Source organism: Rhinopithecus roxellana, chromosome 14, assembly GCF_007565055.1.
Source record: "Rhinopithecus roxellana isolate Shanxi Qingling chromosome 14, ASM756505v1, whole genome shotgun sequence".
Taxonomy (NCBI): domain Eukaryota; kingdom Metazoa; phylum Chordata; class Mammalia; order Primates; family Cercopithecidae; genus Rhinopithecus; species Rhinopithecus roxellana.
The window spans coordinates 69,017,436-69,034,918 of record NC_044562.1 but is presented as its reverse complement, the minus strand read 5'-3'; the positions used below and the strand labels follow the sequence as shown (position 1 = coordinate 69,034,918).

Sequence of the window (17,483 nt, the reverse complement as noted above, 5' to 3'; positions counted from 1 at the left end):
AGGTTGCAGTGAGCCGAGATCACACCACTGCACTCCAGCCTGGGTGAGACAGCAAGACTCTGTCTCAAAAAATTAAATAAATAAATACATAAATAAATACATAAATAAATAAAACGATAGAAAGGACAACAATACAATCATAAAACGGGCAAAGGACTTGAAAAGACATTTCTGCAACAAAGATATATAAGTGGCAAACAAGTGCACACCAAGATGCTCAAATGATTAATCTTAGAAAAATGCAAATCAAAAGCACAACGAGATATCACTTCACACCCACTAGGATAGCTATAACCTTAAAAAAAAAAAGGAGGCTGGGCACAGTGGCTCACACCTGTAATCCCAGCACTTTGGGAGGCTGAGGCAGGTGGATCACCTGAGATTGAGAGTTCACGACCAGCCTGACCAACATGGAGAATCCCCATCTCTACTAAAAATGCAAAAGTAGCCGGGCACGGTAGCACATGCCTGTAATTCCAGCTACTCGAGAGTCTAAGGCAGGAGAATCACTTGAACCTGGGAGGCGGAGGTTACAGTGAGCCGAGATTGCGCCATTGCACTCCAGCCTGGGCAACAAGAGTGAAACTCCATCTCAAAAAAAAAAAAAAAAAAAAAAAAAAAAGGAAAATAACAAGTGTTAGCAAGAACATGGAGAAAATTAGAATCCATGTATATAGTTGATGATAATATAAAATGGTACAGCTGCTTTAAAAAAATATATTGGCATTTCCTCAAAAAGTCAAACATAGAATTACCATATGACCAAGCAATTACGCTCCTAGGCATATATCCACAGGAAGTAAAAGCATATGTCCACACAAAAGCATGCACACGCATATTAACAGCAGCAGTATTCACAACAGCCAGAAGGCAGAAACAACCCAAGTGTACATTTACTGGTGAATGGATGAACAAAACGTACTTTATCCATATGAGGGAGTATTGATACATAGTATGAATGAAAGAAAGAAAGAAAGAAAGAAAGAAAGAAAGAAAGAAAGAAAGAAAGAAAGAAAGAAAGAGAGAGAAAGAAAAGAGAAAAAAAGAAAGAAAGAAAAGGGAAGAGGAGAAGAGAGAAAAGAAAAGAAAAGAAAGAAGGAAGGAAGGAAGGAGAAAAGGGAAGGGAAGGGAGGGGAGGGGAGGGGAAATATCTAGAATAGCTAAAATCTTAGTAATAAAGAGCAGAATGGTGCTTGCCAGCGGCTGAGGGAAGGGTGAATAAGGAGTCACTACATAATGGGTACAGGGTTTTCTTCTGGGCTGATGGAAAGGTTTTGGATCTAGATAGAGGTGATGGTTTCACATGCGAAAGTTGATCATGTGAACTGGGTCATTCTTGTCATACTCAACAAAAATGGAGTTGAGAGGTCATGGAGAAAACCACTCAGGGCACGAAACATTGCCCCAAAAATGTAATTCCATGCAAATCTGCAAGCTGAAACTGCATACTATAACCTGAAACCAGTTTTAGCTATTGGCTACTGAAACAACCTGCTGCAACTCTGAAACTAGTTTTGCCCACTATTGTCACTTGCCAATCAGAGCTTACCAGCTCCTCAAAACCTTACTAGTGGCAATGAAATTTCTCAAAGAGCAATACATATTCTCCTTTTTATAAAACCTCTAACTTTCTCTTTGTTTTTCAGACATACTAAAGACCAGACAGTCTGCATTTATGCCCTGAATTGCAGTACTTTTCTCCCAAATAAAACATTTTAATTTCAGAAGTTCATTTCTATATTGAACTTTTCACACACAGCACTGTGAATGTACTAAATGCCACTGAATTTTACACTTTAAAATGGTTAATTTTATGTTATATGAGTTTTGTCTCTTCAAACATTTTTTTTAACTTATGACATTTTAAAAGGAACAAAGTGATACACAAAAAACATAAGCAGATCTCATGGAGGTAGAGAATAGAATGATGGTTACCAGAGGCTAGGAGGGTAAGAAGGAAGAAGAAGATAAAGAGAGGTTGGTTAATGGTTACAAAAATAGTTAGATAGAAGGAATAAGCCTTAGTGTTTGATAGTAGAGTGACTATAGCTAATTGTTATATATTTCAAAATACTAAAAGTGAAGATTTATAATGCCAGCAACACAAAGAAATCATAACTGTTTGAGGTGATGGATATTGCAATTATCCTGACTTGATCATTATGCAGTGTAAAAATGTACGAAAATATCACATGTACCCCATAAATATGTGCAATTATTATGTATCATTTAAAATATTTTATTTAACATAATTATATAATATTAAGATTGAGGGCTATAAATGCATATAGCAAGTTTTGGATTTTCTACAAATAAAAACAAAAATGGGGATAAAATGGAAAATTTTCTTTAAAATGTTACCAAAATTGCCCCAAGGAAATCTTATCATCATCTGCCTCATCATCACTATTATGACTGCCACCACCATGGAAAATATTGAATAATTTCTCAAGTATGTCCCTAAAAGAATAGATGAATATGCCAATTTGTTTATTTAGTGACCTGTAGAAATTTGGATGTTTCCAATTTTTGACTACTGTATATAAACCTGCTATAAATATTTATGTACAAGTTTTTGGGTAGACATATATTTTAATTTCTCTAGGTATTTACCTAGGGTTTTCCAGTTACTTTTACCTTCTTATTTATATCTTTCTGTATATTTTCAATTTTTTATAATAAAAATATGTTATTTTTATTACTGGAGGAAATATTTTTATTTTTGCAATTATGTAAAATAGACCTATTCTTAAAGGAAAAACAACACATGCCATTGCTATACTGGAATCATGGACCTAAATTGTCTCCAATTATTATTCTTGAACAGTCTTTTCCTTCTTTATCCTTCCAAATTATATTCTAAGACACATTACACACTTTAATTACATTATTGTTCCCAGTTATTTGCTGTTTCTCTCTGTAAGAGGATTGTACTTCTATGCCTCCTAAAACCAGACTTGTATGCACTTGGTTAGACTAACAAACTGTGAACAGAAGTTTTGTGTGCCATTTCTGAGTAGAAGTATTAAGAACCAATGAGTGAGTCTATCATTGCTCTTTCCATAAATAGTGGTTGCTTCGTGATGTGTTTTGGCTGTGTCCCCACCCAAATCTCATCTTGAATTGTAGTTCCCATAATTCCCATGTGTCATGGGAGGGACCTGGTGGGAGATGATTGAATCATGGGGGCAGTTACCCCATGCTGCTATTCCTGTGATAGTGACAGAGTTCTCACAAGAGCTGGTGGTTTTATAAGGGGCTTTCCCCCCTTTTTCTCGGCACTTCTCTTTGCTGCTACCATGTGAGGAAGGACGTGTTTGCATCCCGTTCCACTCTGATTGTAAGTTTCCTGAGGCCTCCCTAGCCATAGTGAACTGTGAGTCAATTAAACCTTTTTCCTTTATAAATTACCCAGTTTTGGGTATGTGTTTATTAGGAGCATGAGAACAGACTAATACACTCCTTCATCCAGGATTCTAAAATAAAGGAGACACACAAACCTGAACTGCATTTACCATGCAGCCAACATGGTAAGATAAAATCTGTTATTTGTAAGCCACTGCTATTTTGGGGTCATTTGTTACCCTAGCTAATAAAAGCTATGTATTAGTCCATTTTTACATTGCTGATAAAGATGTACCTGAGACTGGGGAATTTACAAAGGAAAGAGGTTTAATGGAGAACTCACAGTTACATGTGGCTGGGAAGCCTCAGAATCATAGCAGAAGGCATGGAGGAGCAAATCACATCTTACGTAGATGGCGCCAGGCAAAGAGGGCTTGTGTAGGGAAACTCCTATTTTTAAAACCATCAGATCTCATGAGACTTACTCACCATCATGAGAACAGCATGGGGAAGACTTAACCCCATTACTCAATTATTAACTCATACCAGGTCTCTCCCACAGCATGTGGGAATTCAAGATGAGATTTGGGTGCGGACACAGCCAAACCATATTATTCCACCTCTGGCCCCTCACAAATTGCATGTCCTTATATTGAAAACCAATCATGCCTTCCCAACAGTCCCCCAAAGTCTTAACTCATTTCAGCATTAACTCAAAAGTCCACAGTCCAAAGTCTCATCCCTTACACCTATGAGCCTGTAAAATCAAAAGCAAGTTAGTTACTTCCTAGACACAATGGGAGTACAGGCATTGGGTAAATACAGCTATTCCAAATAGGAGAAACTGGCCAAAACAAAGGGGCTACAGGCCCCATTCAAGTCTGAAATCTAGCCGAGTGGTCAAATCTTAAAGCTCCAAAATGATCTTTCTTAACTCCATGTCTCACATCTGGGTCATGCTTGGACTTAGGCAGATCTGCCCCTGTGACTTCATAGGGTAGAACCTCCCTCCTGGCTGCTTTCACTGGCTGGAGTTGTCTGTGACTTTTCCAGCTTCTATTTGCAAGCTGTCAGTGGATCTCTCATTCTGGGGTCTGGAGGACAGTGGGCCTCTTCTCACAGCTCCACTAGGCAATGCCCCAGTAGGTATTCTGTTTGGGGGTTCCAGTCCCACATTTCCCTTCTGCACTGCCCTAGTAGTGACCTCCATAAGGGCCCTGCCCCTGCAGCAAATTTCTGCATAGGCATCCAGGCATTTCCATACATCTGCTGAAATCTAGGCAGAGGGTCCCAAAGCCCAGTTTTTGACTTCTGTGTACCCACAGGCTTGACACCGTGTGGAAGGTGCCAAAGCTTGAGGTTTGCACCTTCTGAAGCTACAGCCCAAGCTCTGCGTTGGACCCTTTCAGACGTGCTGGAGTGGTTGGGTGGCAGGGCACCAAGTCCCTAGACTGCACACAGCACAGGGACCCTGGGCCTGGCCCCAAAACCACTTTTTCCTCTTAGGCCTTGGCCTGTGATGGGAGGGGCTGCTGTGAAGACCTCTCCCATGCCCTGGAGACATTTTCACCATTTTCTTGGGGATTAGCTCCTTGTTCCTTATGCAAATTTCTGCAGCCAACTTGAATTTCTTCTCAGAAAATGGGATTTTCTTTTCTGTCGCATTGTCAGGCTGCAAATTTTCCAAACTTTTATGCTCTGCTTCCCTTATAAAACTGAATGCCTTTAACAACACCCAGTCACCTCTTGAATGCTTTGCTGCTGAAAAATTTATTCTGCCATATGTCCTAAATCATCTCTCTCAAGTTCAAAGCCCCACAAATCTCTAGGGCAGGGGCAAAATGTCACAAGTTTCTTTGCTCAAACATAACAAGGGTCACCTTTGCTTCAGCTCCCAACAAGTTCCTCATTTCCATCTGAGGCCACTTCAGCCTGGACTTTATTGTCCATATTGCTATCAGCATTTTGGGCAAAGCCATTCAACTAGTCTCTAGGAAGTTCCAAACTTTCCCACATTTTCCTGTCTTCTGAGCCCTCCAAACTGTTCCAACCCCTGTCTATTACCCAGTTCCAAAGTCACTTCCACATTTCAGGTATCTTTTCAGCAGCGTCCCACTCGACTGGTACCAATTTACTGTATTAGTCCATTTTCATGCTGCTGATTAAGACATACCTGAGACTGGAAAATTTAAAAGAGGTTTAATGGAGAACTCACAGTTCCACCCATTTGGAGAAGCCTCCCAATCAACGCAGAAGGCAAGGAGGACCAAGTCACATCTTACATGGATAGCAGCAGGTAAAGAGAGTGCTTGTTGTAGGGAAACTCCAATTTTTAAAACCATCAAATCTCATAAGACTTATTCACTATCATGAGAACAGCACAGGAAAGACCCACTCCCATGATTCAATTACCTCCCACCAGGTCCCTCCCGCAACATAGGGGTATTCAAGATGAGATTTGGGTGAGGACAAAACCAAACCATATCAAGCTGACAGATACATTTACTAATGTAAAAATCCTTTACTGGTACATTTTGTCACCAAGGTTCTCTTATACTTCATAAAGAAAAAAATAAAATTTATAATGCAACAAAACAAAAAATCTAGATCATAGACTGATAATTTCACAGCTACCTCAAAAAAGGTCTCCAGCAGACTGGGTAGAAACGGCAATGAATATCCACTAAGAGATAGATGAGTATGTGCCAGCTCTGTTTTCTTTGCTATTAGAATAAACAGACAACCGAGTGTCTACATTGACAAGAGAGTTTGACCAAAAGTGTGTATTTTCTTACCTATCTATTTGAGAGCATAATAACTGGACATTTCATTCTTGTGTGACAAGTTTGAGACCATAGTAAGGGCTGGTTAATTTTGTGTTGTGCATATTTTTCATTTTATACTTTTTAACATTAAAATAGGTTAACCTGGCCTCAATCTCCACTTATAATGGTGTTAGTTCAAGAATATATAAGATGAAAATATTATATTAAAAGTTTTAAATTTTAACTTTTTTCATATGACAAAGAGTGTGGTAATAACTGAAATATAAATTCCATGAAATTTTAAAATTCTCTCTTTTTTTTTTTTTTTTTGAGATGGAGTCTTACTCTGTCGCCCAGGCTGGAGTGCAGTGGCTCGATCTTCACTCACTGCAACCTCTGCTTCCCAGATTCTTCTGCCTCAGCCTTCCAAGAAGCTGGGATTACAAGCATGTGCCACCATGCCTGGCTAATTTTTGTATCTTTAGTAGAGATGGGGTTTCGGCATGTTGGCCAGGCTGGTCTCAAACTTCTGACGTCAGGTGATCCATCCACCTTGGCCTCCCAAAGTGCTAGGATTAAAGGAGTGAGCCAATGCACCCAGCCAGAATTGGAAAATTCTATGGCAGTGATACAGGGAAGAATAAGGAATAATAGACTACGAATTCATTCTAGGGAAAACCAGGTAAACATGTAACTTTCCAGTAATATTTCTCAGATTTGGCACAAAGGTGCTAAAATAAATCCAAGAATGGGCTATTTCTATATCTAATAGGGTTGCCTTTGGAACCTCTTAGCCTTGTTAAACACATAAAATAAGTTCCTCTTAGTATTTTTCTTTTCCCACTCAAATGACAATTTATAAATCAGTGATATAAAGGCTTTAGGGAGAGCGATTTAAAGAACTATGATTACGGCTCCCAATATTTTGTTGGGACTCTCCCATGACCTCTGCTGTGAACCACAAAATGTTCTATTCATTGCAGATCCAAGGCCAGAACATTCTTGCAGAACCCTCTGGATTTAATTTGGTACAAATTACACTTGGGATTTTCTCCAAGAAAGTCAGCAGACATTCTGCTTTGGGAATCGTAGAAAACTGTCTGATTCAAGTTTCCTTGGAATTTTAGATCGCTCTTAAGCTGCTGGGATCAGAGGCCAGGTATGGCCCAATGCTTCCCAAGACCTATCAAATATCATCTGAAATATTGGAAGAGACAGGGACTCAAACAGAGTGAACTAGACAGGATTTAAAGAGCAGGGATATTTCTAGTAAATCCAAAATCTCAGGAGTGACCAGTTAAAATGTGTCTCCTATGAGATTCTGGAAATAGAACATGATCTTGAACCCAAAGGCAGAATCCAGGTTTTTGATGTGGAGTAATTGGGTCTCTGTGATACTTCTTCAGCCTTGGTAAAGGTGTTAGGAAGGCTTTGTGGTTCTTTTAGTGGTCTAGCTTTCTGTTTGCCCATGTGCCACATCATCCTGTGGGCCAGGCCTTCCCTTTTGAATCTGGGGATTGCTCATATGCTGTCAGCACTCAGGAAATACTATTTTATTTTATTGTCCATTGCTGAGCCTCCATGGAAGCTACTTCTTTCTTTTCTCTTCCCCTATGGAGCAGTATCTATCAGTTAGTCAGCCTGAAACACAAACACAAGTGAGGTACTAATGGAGACAGCTACAGGGCATGATACCCTAGCATGCCGACGATAATGATTTCAGATCTGGGAAGGGGATACAGAGACCTAAGTTGTCTCACTCACATTTACGGTTCCAGCACTGGTTCTGAGACTGTTTTAGTTGTTACATGGTGTGTGGTAGTGATTGGAGGGGCTTGAGGAAGGATTGTCCCACCAAATAGCACCCCTACTGAGAAACACAGAATGCCCTGCACACAGCAGAGGCTCAATAAATGTTTGTGGTAGAAGTGTGGGAAAAGTCTAAGAGGTTTCTTTCGCTTTCTCTTGAAAATTATTTTATTTTATTTCACAAGTTGTTAGAGAAGACGTTCCAATCTGACATCAACTTTAGGAAGTTGTAACAAAACTGCCGCCCAGAACTGATTCTAGAGTGGTGGGGCTCTCTTAAGTTTGGAACAGAGTCTTCCATAGGTATTAGAAGTGTTTTTATTTTTATTTTTATTTTTTTTTGTTGAGACAGAGTCTTGCTCTGTCGCCCAGGCTGGAGTGCAGTGGCCAGATCTCGGCTCACTGCAAGCTCCGCCTCCCGGGTTTACGCCATTCTCCTGCCTCAGCCTCCCAAGTAGCTGGGACTACAGGCGCCCGCCACCTCGCCTGGCTGGTTTTTTGTATTTTTTAGTAGAGACGGGGTTTCACTGTGTTAGCCAGGATGGTCTCTATCTCCTGACCTCGTGATCCGCCCGTCTCGGCCTCCCAAAGTGCTGGGATTACAGGCTTGAGCCACCGCGCCTGGCCTAGAAGTCTGTTTAGACCAGATCAAAATTTTCCTCCTCATTCCCCAGAATGCCATGATTCCCAGTTTTCCAATGTTGGGAAAACCCTTGATAACAACCTCTAAGTCTTCTCTCTCTCTCACTTCCTGTTTAAAGCTATAGAATTATTTTAGCAATTTCATAAGATTTGTGTACTATGGATTTAAACCAGGCAAACCTGAGGATATGATTTTGAACACTGAAAATGAGCCTGGTGCTCCTGCCTTTAACCCATCCCCTCAAGTGACCTCTCTCCATTGCTGTTGGCTGTAGATGGATTTCTTGTCTAAATGGAGAGAAGCAGCTCTTCCCCATGGATGACCATCAAAAACCATAAGGTATGGAAAGACAACTTCATATCTGAAAACACACTTAAAAGCAGGAGAAATCTCATTTTTGTATGTCTTATTTATAAATTCAGCAATAATATTGCAATATAAATAAAAATATTTGTATATTGATTTCTAGTTTAAGAATTTATATAGTATTCTACAGCACTTATAACATTCTCAATCAACAGGGAGCCATAGAAAGTACTTCACTAGAATGGAAAAGGTGCTCTTTATCCTCTATTAAAGCTAAAACCAAACTGCCCTTGTTCAAATAAAATAATACTCTCAATGACCCTTACAGTTCAGCGAAGATAATATCAAATGGAAGCTGAAGTTATTCATGAATGTATTCACTCATCCATTGTCTCAGTTATTCAGCAAGCATTTTTGAAGACCTCTTAAGTATAATAGTACACATTGTGGTAACAAATATAAAAGATTGAGGAGGAGTCTGCTATTGTATTGTTTTCATTTCCTCCATGCTTCAGTTTTTTTTTTTCCTTAATACCCATCGACTTCTCCACTCACTCCTGAACGGTTTCTGTCCCCATCATCTTAGTGAAATATTCTTGTATAGGTCTATACGACCTCATTTTGGTCAACACCAGCAATCTTTATTTAATTACCTCTTCGTGATTAATACTGCTGCATGCTCCATTAAAAATTTTTTTTTCTTCCACTGACTACCAGTGCACTCTGATTTTTCTTCTGTGTTTCTGTTCTCTTTTACAGATTCACTTTCTCTTCCTATTTTTAAACATCTAGGTGTTTCAGGATATCATAGTCTTTGATGTTTTCTTCTCAAGCAAGTATCAATGGTGGGTCTGAGGAGCATATATCAAAATCATCTGGGCGACTTTTTCAAACTACAGTTAACTTACTCCAGAAATGCTAATGTGACTCTGAGACCTGAGGACAAGTGATTCTAAAGTTTGAATAGACTATCACAGCAAGTCGTGAACATTGATTGGATTGCATCTCTGTACAGTCCAATAGGGATGGCGGAGAAAGTGTAGCAGTCATTATTCAACACCCTCATCCAAGTGAACACATCAGCTCTTATATCTGCAACCACTGTCTACTAACTTATTTCTCCTAATTTTCCATATTGAAAATCTCCACTCAAATTTTCCACAACTACCTCAAACTCAAACCATCTACAAATAGATCATACCTTCTATATTTACACTGAAACTCACCTGACTGTCAGGAGCAAAAACACAGAAGGGTACCTTCATTCTTTCCTGTGCATCTCCTCCAACTCCAAGATTTAATCAGTTACCAAGGCCCACTGAGTCAACTCCTACATATGATTTGAACCCTTTCGTTTCTCTGTTTCCAACCCTGTACCTCAGTTTCATCTTTCAACACTTCTCACCCGAATTCCTACAACAGCCTTTCAACTTGCTCTCCTGCCTCTAGGCTCACCCTCACCCAATCCATTATCTACCCATATGCCATATAGAAGTTTCTAAATCAGAAGTATGAGCATGTCACTCAGCAACTCACGATTCTTTCCATGCTTCCAATTGAGTTTAAGACAAAAAATTAAAGTCCAAGCATACCAAATAAGATTCTCAGTGCTTGATTCTTTTTCTAGTCCTATCCCTCTTGGCTCAATCCCTAACACTGTTCTCTAGCCTTCTGAAATTCTTGTGGTTCCCTGACTCTCCTATGGTCTATCATCTATTTCTCAGCCTAGAATTCTCTTCCTTTTGGCCTCTCACTCTCCCTTATTTCCTCCGTGACTCACCTATCCTTGAACAACTCTTCATCATCCTTTGCAACACTATTCAGAAGTTGTCTCAGCAAACCTTCCCTGACCCTCATCCTCCTCTCCTACTTGGGTCAAGTGTATTAGCCCCTTTAAAGCACTTTCCACCATTATAGCCATTATTGTAGTGCATTTATTTTTTGCTTTTCTGATTATAAAAGTAATGTAAGTTCATATTTTAAAATGGAGAAATACAAGAAAACCATAAAAAATAAAAATTGCCCATAATTCCACTGCTCAGAGATTCACCACCTCCCCGCCACCACACACACAATTAGAATCACATAGTATAGATCACAGATCAACAAACTATAGCCTGTGGTCCAAATCTGTCCTGCCATCTGTTTTTGTATGGCCTGTAAGGTAAGAATGGCTTTTGCATTTTTAAGTGGTTGAAAACAAAACTTAAAAAAGAATATTTCATGACACATAATAATTACATGAAACTCAAATGTCAATGTCCATAATAAAGTTTTTTTATGGAACACAACTATGTCTACTGGCTAACATACTGTCCACAGCTACTATCACAATGCAACAGCCTAGTCTAAATACTAACAAAGTAACATGATTCTAAAATATTTACCTAAAATGATTTAAAATGTAGATAAAATATCCTAAAATATTCACTGTCTGACCCTTTTACAGAAAAAGTTTGTTGACTTCTGGTATAGAGAGCTGTGTGTTGCTGTTCAGCTTAAAATAGTATTATGAGTCCTTTGTTTTCAATATTTTGTAGAAATAATTTTTTTTTTTTTTTTTTTTTTTTTTGAGATGGAGTCTTGCTCTGTCGCCCAGGCTAGAGTGCCGTGGCGCGATCTCGGCTCACTGCAACCTCTGCCTCCCAGGTTCAAGGGATTCTCCTGCCTCAGCCTCCCGAGTAGCTGGGACTACAGGCGCATGCCACCACGCCTGGCTAATTTTTTATTTTTAGTAGAGATGGGGTTTTACCATCTTGGCCAGGCTGGTCTCAAACTCCTGACCTTGTGATCCACCCTCCTCGGCCTCCCAAAGTGCTGGGATTACAGGCATGAGCCACCGTGCCAGCCAAAATAATATTTTTAATGGCTATCTAAACTCCCATCACATGGGATGGGAGTTTATGTACATAATTAATGTAACTATTCCCCTATTGTTAAATTTTAAATCTGCTTTCCATTTATAACTATTATAAATAATGTTGAGCTGAGTCAATTCCAATAATCCTCATTTAATTTGTCTTCTGGGTCCTTCATACAAATCTTTGTAGACCTCTCTTGTGTTCATAAAATAAATTTCTAAAAGTGAAATGACTGGGTTAAGGATTATCCACAAGGCTTGATGCAATTGTTTCATTGTTCTCCAGAAAGTTTGTACCAATTGACTAGCAATATCATAATAGATTAAAATTGTTTACTTATCTGACTTCCCCACTAACCCTTGAAAGGAACCGTTTTTCATTCCTTGTGTGTAACGCAGTGTGTAATGCAAAAAGTACACAACAGATGCATGAGGAGTGAATAGCCAGGCCTGGGTGATGCTCATTTGCCCACGTCCATTTCAAGCACTGCAGAGCAGTTTTTCTCAATCTTGAGAGCACAGGAACTCAGAGAACAAGCTATGAATCCCCAGTTTGAGAAAACATGAAAAAAGTCAAACACTGCCATTCCTTTGGCACCAATGAAATGAAAATACAAGTACAAGTGTATGCAATGAAATTTGGTAACTTATATGAAATATTTTTAAACAATCAAAATTTGAGATTATTTTAGGTACTTATGCATCTCTGAGAGTATATTTGTGAACTCTTAGGGACATGAGATGCACAATTTGAGAAACAGCTCAACAGAGGAAATGAAGAAAGGAGTGGAGCCTTGGGAGTAACACCTAAATGTGCTGATGTGCAGCTGCAGTGTCAGCAACCAACACCAGAGATCATCTATGCCAACGAACTGTGGAGTCAATATATTCCAACTGTCCAGAAACCACTTCTGCCTTTCCAGACTTATGATTGCAGCATTTGTGGAAGGTATGAAGAGAATAGCAACTTTAAAAAATCATAAAGTTGAACCAAAAAGATCAGAGGAGGAGGAGTTAAAAAGAGATGGAGGGCTGTGCTAGATAGCAGAGCATCTGGAAATCAGAGAACCTTGGGGAGCACAGGCAGGAATGGCAGGATTAACAAAGCCAGGAAGACACAGGACATTACAGAGTTTGATGTAAGAAAGTGGAGACCAGCTCTTTTTTGTGGCACCTTGGAGGCAATCAGCTGCTTCTTGAAACAGCTGAATATCTCCTTCTCAGTCACCAGCTGCCAGAAATTCATGGAAGTCAGAGTCTCACTCCATCAACCAGGCTGGAGTGCAGTAGTGTGATCTTGGCTCATTGCAACCTCCGCCTCCTGGGTTTAAGTGATTCTTCTGCCTCAGCCTCTTGAGTAGCTGGGATTACAGGTGTGCACCACCACACCTGGCCAATTTTTGTATTTTTATTAGAGATGGGGTTTCGGCATGTTGGCCAGGCTGGTCTCTAACTCTTGACCTCAACTGATCCACCCTCTCAGCTTCCCAAAGTGTTGGGATTACAAGCATAAGCCACTACTTCTGGCTAAAGTTCATACTTTTTATGAGAAGCACATGACCACAGAAATAACTGCTGATGCTCTGGGTGAAGAATGGAAGGATTATGTGGTCCAAATCAGTGGTAGGAATAAGAAGGTTTTCCTATGAAGCAGGATGTCTTGGCCCATGACCATGTCCACCTGCTACTGAGTACAGGGCATTCCTGTTATACACCCAGAAGAACTGGAGAAGGAAAGTGTAAAGCTGTTCAGGATTGCATTGTGGATGCCAATCTAAATGTTCTCGACTAACTTATTGTAAAAAAGGGAGAGAAGAATACTCCTGGACTGACTGACACTATGATGCCTCATAACGTGGGGCCCAAAAGAGCTAGCAGAATCTGCAAACTTTTCAATCTCTCTAAAAAAGATGATGTCCAACAATATGTGGTAAGAAAGGCCTTTAACAAAGAAGGTAAGCCTAGGACCAAAACACCCAAGATTCAGCATCTTGTTACTCCAGATGTCTCACAACACAAATGCTGCTATGTTGCTCTGCAGAAACAGTATACTACGGAACATGCTAAACTTTTGGCCAAAAGAATGAAGGAAGCCAAAGAAATATGCCAGGAGCAGACAACCAAGAAATGCAGCCTATGCCTACTTCTGAGTCCAGTCTATAATAATATCTTTTGAGTAATGAGTAAATAAAATCAGACTACTCTCCCCAAAAAGAAGGTCGGGACCAGAAAGGACACTGTAATGAATGGGGTAAAGTTCCCAGGAAACATCACAAATACATCAAAATAATACCTCTCACAAATAGAGTAGGACTGATATTCTTTTTGTGAACTCAAAATAGTTGTAAAAGATATTCTGCCAGAAAGATAAGTAAACAGTTGAGCAATTACTCATATAACTTGATTGATGTATTGAGTCAATCTGGAAAATGGGACAAAGATCTGTTTTGCCCAGTGATTGTTTTTGGATGGAATTAACCTTATATTTTCACTTATATTAACTTTTTAAAATAAAATTGAAAAGTTTTCTTCTCATGAAACGGAGACAATTTTGGTCATGAAGAAAATGTTGACATAACATTATCTTTCATGTATAAAGATTATGTTTTCCAACAGAAAAAAAAATCATGCACATTGAGTTGTTTCTCCAGTGGTGGAGATGAATTTGCCTTGAGTGGCCACATTGTAAAATAAATCTCCTTTCAAAGCATGGCATGCAGCGTAACATAGTGATTAAGAACCAGACCCTGGAGTTCACATTCTGGCTCCACCAGGTAGGAGCTCTGCACATTTTAAAAATTACTTTTTCTCACTAGGCCTCAGCCTGTTATAAAATACCAACACTAGGCCGGGCACGGTGGCTCATGCCTGTAATCCCAGTAATCCCAGCCCTTTGGGAGGCTGAGGCGGGCGGATCACGAGAAGATCAAGACCATCTTGGCTAACACAGTGAAACCCCGTCTCTACTAAAATACAAAAAATTAGCTGGGCGTAGTGGCGGACGCCTGTAGTCCTAGCTACTAGGGAGGCTGAGGCAGGAGAACGGCGTGAACCCGGGAGGCAGTGGTTGCAGTGAGCTGAGATTGTGCCACTGCACTCCAGCCTGGGCAACAGAGTGAGACTCTATCTCAAAATAAATAAATAAATAAATAAATAAATAAATAAATAAATAAATAAAATACCAACACTAATAGTAACTATCTTATAAGATTTTGTGAAGATTAAATGAAGTAATCCATGGAAGCTCTTAGTAAAGTGCCTCAAATATAGTAAGTATGCAATAAATATTAGCTATTATTTTACTTATGTTTATATTTTTGTATACCTTCTTACACTATTATTATTGTGTATTTATCAAACCACTTGTAGAGAATATATTGAAGTCACAGTAGTAGTAAACTAAGTGACGCCATACCCACAAGAGGAAACAAAAACCTATTTCTGATTTGAAGTGTCTACGTGGAACGCCAATCATGATAGCTTGCAATGACAAGTTCAGAAACGATGAAAGTTCAAAACATAAGATATTTTAATCTGAATCCAAATAACAATGATTTACTTTCAAGAAACATGTATGTTAGAATATGTTTTTAAAATAATTGCTTTTTTCAGAATAAAAACACAATCATTCATTTTGTTCTTAAACTTCATACTAATTCTCTGTGGTGAAATGATTTATTTTTTGTATATGAAAACAAGTAATTGTATCACATATGCTGATGAGGTGGAGAGTACAAACATCTACTACTTAAAACTGAATGTAGAAATGTAGTAAACTTAGCAAAAGTCTACATTGTATAAAGTTCAAGTCTTAGCATTTGGGGCTTCATAGTAAGTCCAATTTCCTCATCAAATTTGGTCCATTGGTTTCTGAAATCCATGTTAAAATAAGAATGAAATGTTGCATTCTGGAATTTGCAGTTCCCTTGGGCTGAAGACTGCATTAATGATTAGGGAGATACTGATATATTCCTCTCTATGAATCCTTGGGGTATCCCTCACTAAAAGAAAATGAACATATGTGAGAGCAAACATATGCTGTCATTATTGCTACCATATTGCCAATGCTTATATTCATCTTTTGCTACTTCTTCTAATGCTAATAATTGTTCTAATACATTTGTTTCAAAAAATCATACAATGCATACAAATGACCAATTTTGAAGAATAATAGTCGTTTCCTGACAGGTAAATTATATGTGAAAATTGTTCATGGAACTGTTATCCATGGTATGTGAAATAATGGTATTTGAATTAATAAATATTTTATTGTCAATTTGATTCTAATTCTACTGCCAACCATTTCTGTAATTAATCATTTCAGAGTCAAGATGAAGATGCCATCTGAAATTTCTATTCTATGAATGACATCTGGATATTGATTTCCTGAAATTTTCTTGAAACTACATCTTGTCCTCTCTATTAAGTATCTAAAATGCTTCCTAAATAAAGAACATTAAAGACTATATATACATATTTTTTTGAGATGGAGTTTCGCTATGTTGCCCAGGCTAGAGTGCAGTAGCACGATCTTGGCTAAGTGCAACCTCTGCTTCCCAGGTTCAAGCCATCCTCCTGCCTCTGCCCCACCTAACAGCTGGGATTATAGGCACGTGACACTGTGCCTGGCTAACTTTTGTATTTTTTGGAGAGATGGGATTTTGCCATGTTGACCCGGCTGGTCTCGAACTCCTGACCTCAGGTTATCCACCTGCCTTGGCCTCCCAAAGTGCTGGTATTACAGGCATGAGACACCACACTCGGCCTAAAGACTAAGTTCTTAAAAGTCACAAAATTTTTTTGACTTCTTGAGAGCTTTTAAATCACCAAACTTACAATTTAGAGAAGACTTTAGGAATGCTCTATTCAAACCTAATATGAACAAATTTCTTTAAATATTTTCAACTACACAAGATTCATTGATAGTGATTTCCCTCCAATTAGACTACCTGTAGTGAAAAATATTCAGGTAAATGGATCTAAACTATTCCACAAGAACTTATTCACAGATTTTCTTATACTTGTGAACATTATTTGGAGAATTTTTTAAAAAAAGGTTTAGAAAATTATTAAACAATGTAACACACCGACATTATTTAAATAGTTTTAAAATACATTATAATGTATATATTACAGGATAAAAAGACAAAGCAAATTAATTCAAAGATGAGATGCATTTAGAGATTATTTACATATGTAATTCATCTATTAAAAAAAAACAATAAAAAAGTAACATTACAAAGAACAGGCATATTACATTATAAAAAATCTTGTCACCAGAAGTGACAAATAACACTACAAGACATGTGGAACCTGTGTTTCACCATCCTATGCCTGCTTCAACACTGTGTTTGTGCTTCTTTCTTGCTTTTCTTTTCTTTTTGAGACAGAGTCTCACTCTGTCGCCCAGGCTGGAGTGCAGTGGTGCGATCTCAGTTCGCTGCAACCTCTACTTCCCCCAACCCCCCCATAGCTGGGACTACAGGCATGTGCCACCATGCCTGCTAATGTTTGTATTTTTTTGTAGAGATGGGGTTTCACCGTGTTGGTCAGGCTGGTCTCAAACTCCTGACCTCAAGTGATCCACCCACATCAGCCTCCCAAAGTGCTGGGATTGTGGGCATGAGCCACCATGCCCAGTGGTATTGGTGTTTCTTAACATAAGCTACGCCTCTGGATACTCTGTACCTCCCTACCTTCTAAATCACACAGAACCTCATTTTCCTCTTCTCTGTCATTCCAGTGAAGATACACC

At 38.9% G+C, this 17,483-nt stretch overlaps 1 protein-coding gene and 1 pseudogene across 1 annotated transcript in view; one reads left to right on the top strand and one right to left on the bottom strand.

Moving 5' to 3' along the window:
* Window positions 1-17,483, bottom strand: part of CCDC141 (coiled-coil domain containing 141) — a 207,778-nt gene that overhangs the window by 147,169 nt on the left and 43,126 nt on the right. The gene's annotated exons all lie outside the window — the stretch shown is intronic.
* Window positions 12,548-13,904, top strand: LOC115893240 (annotated as a pseudogene).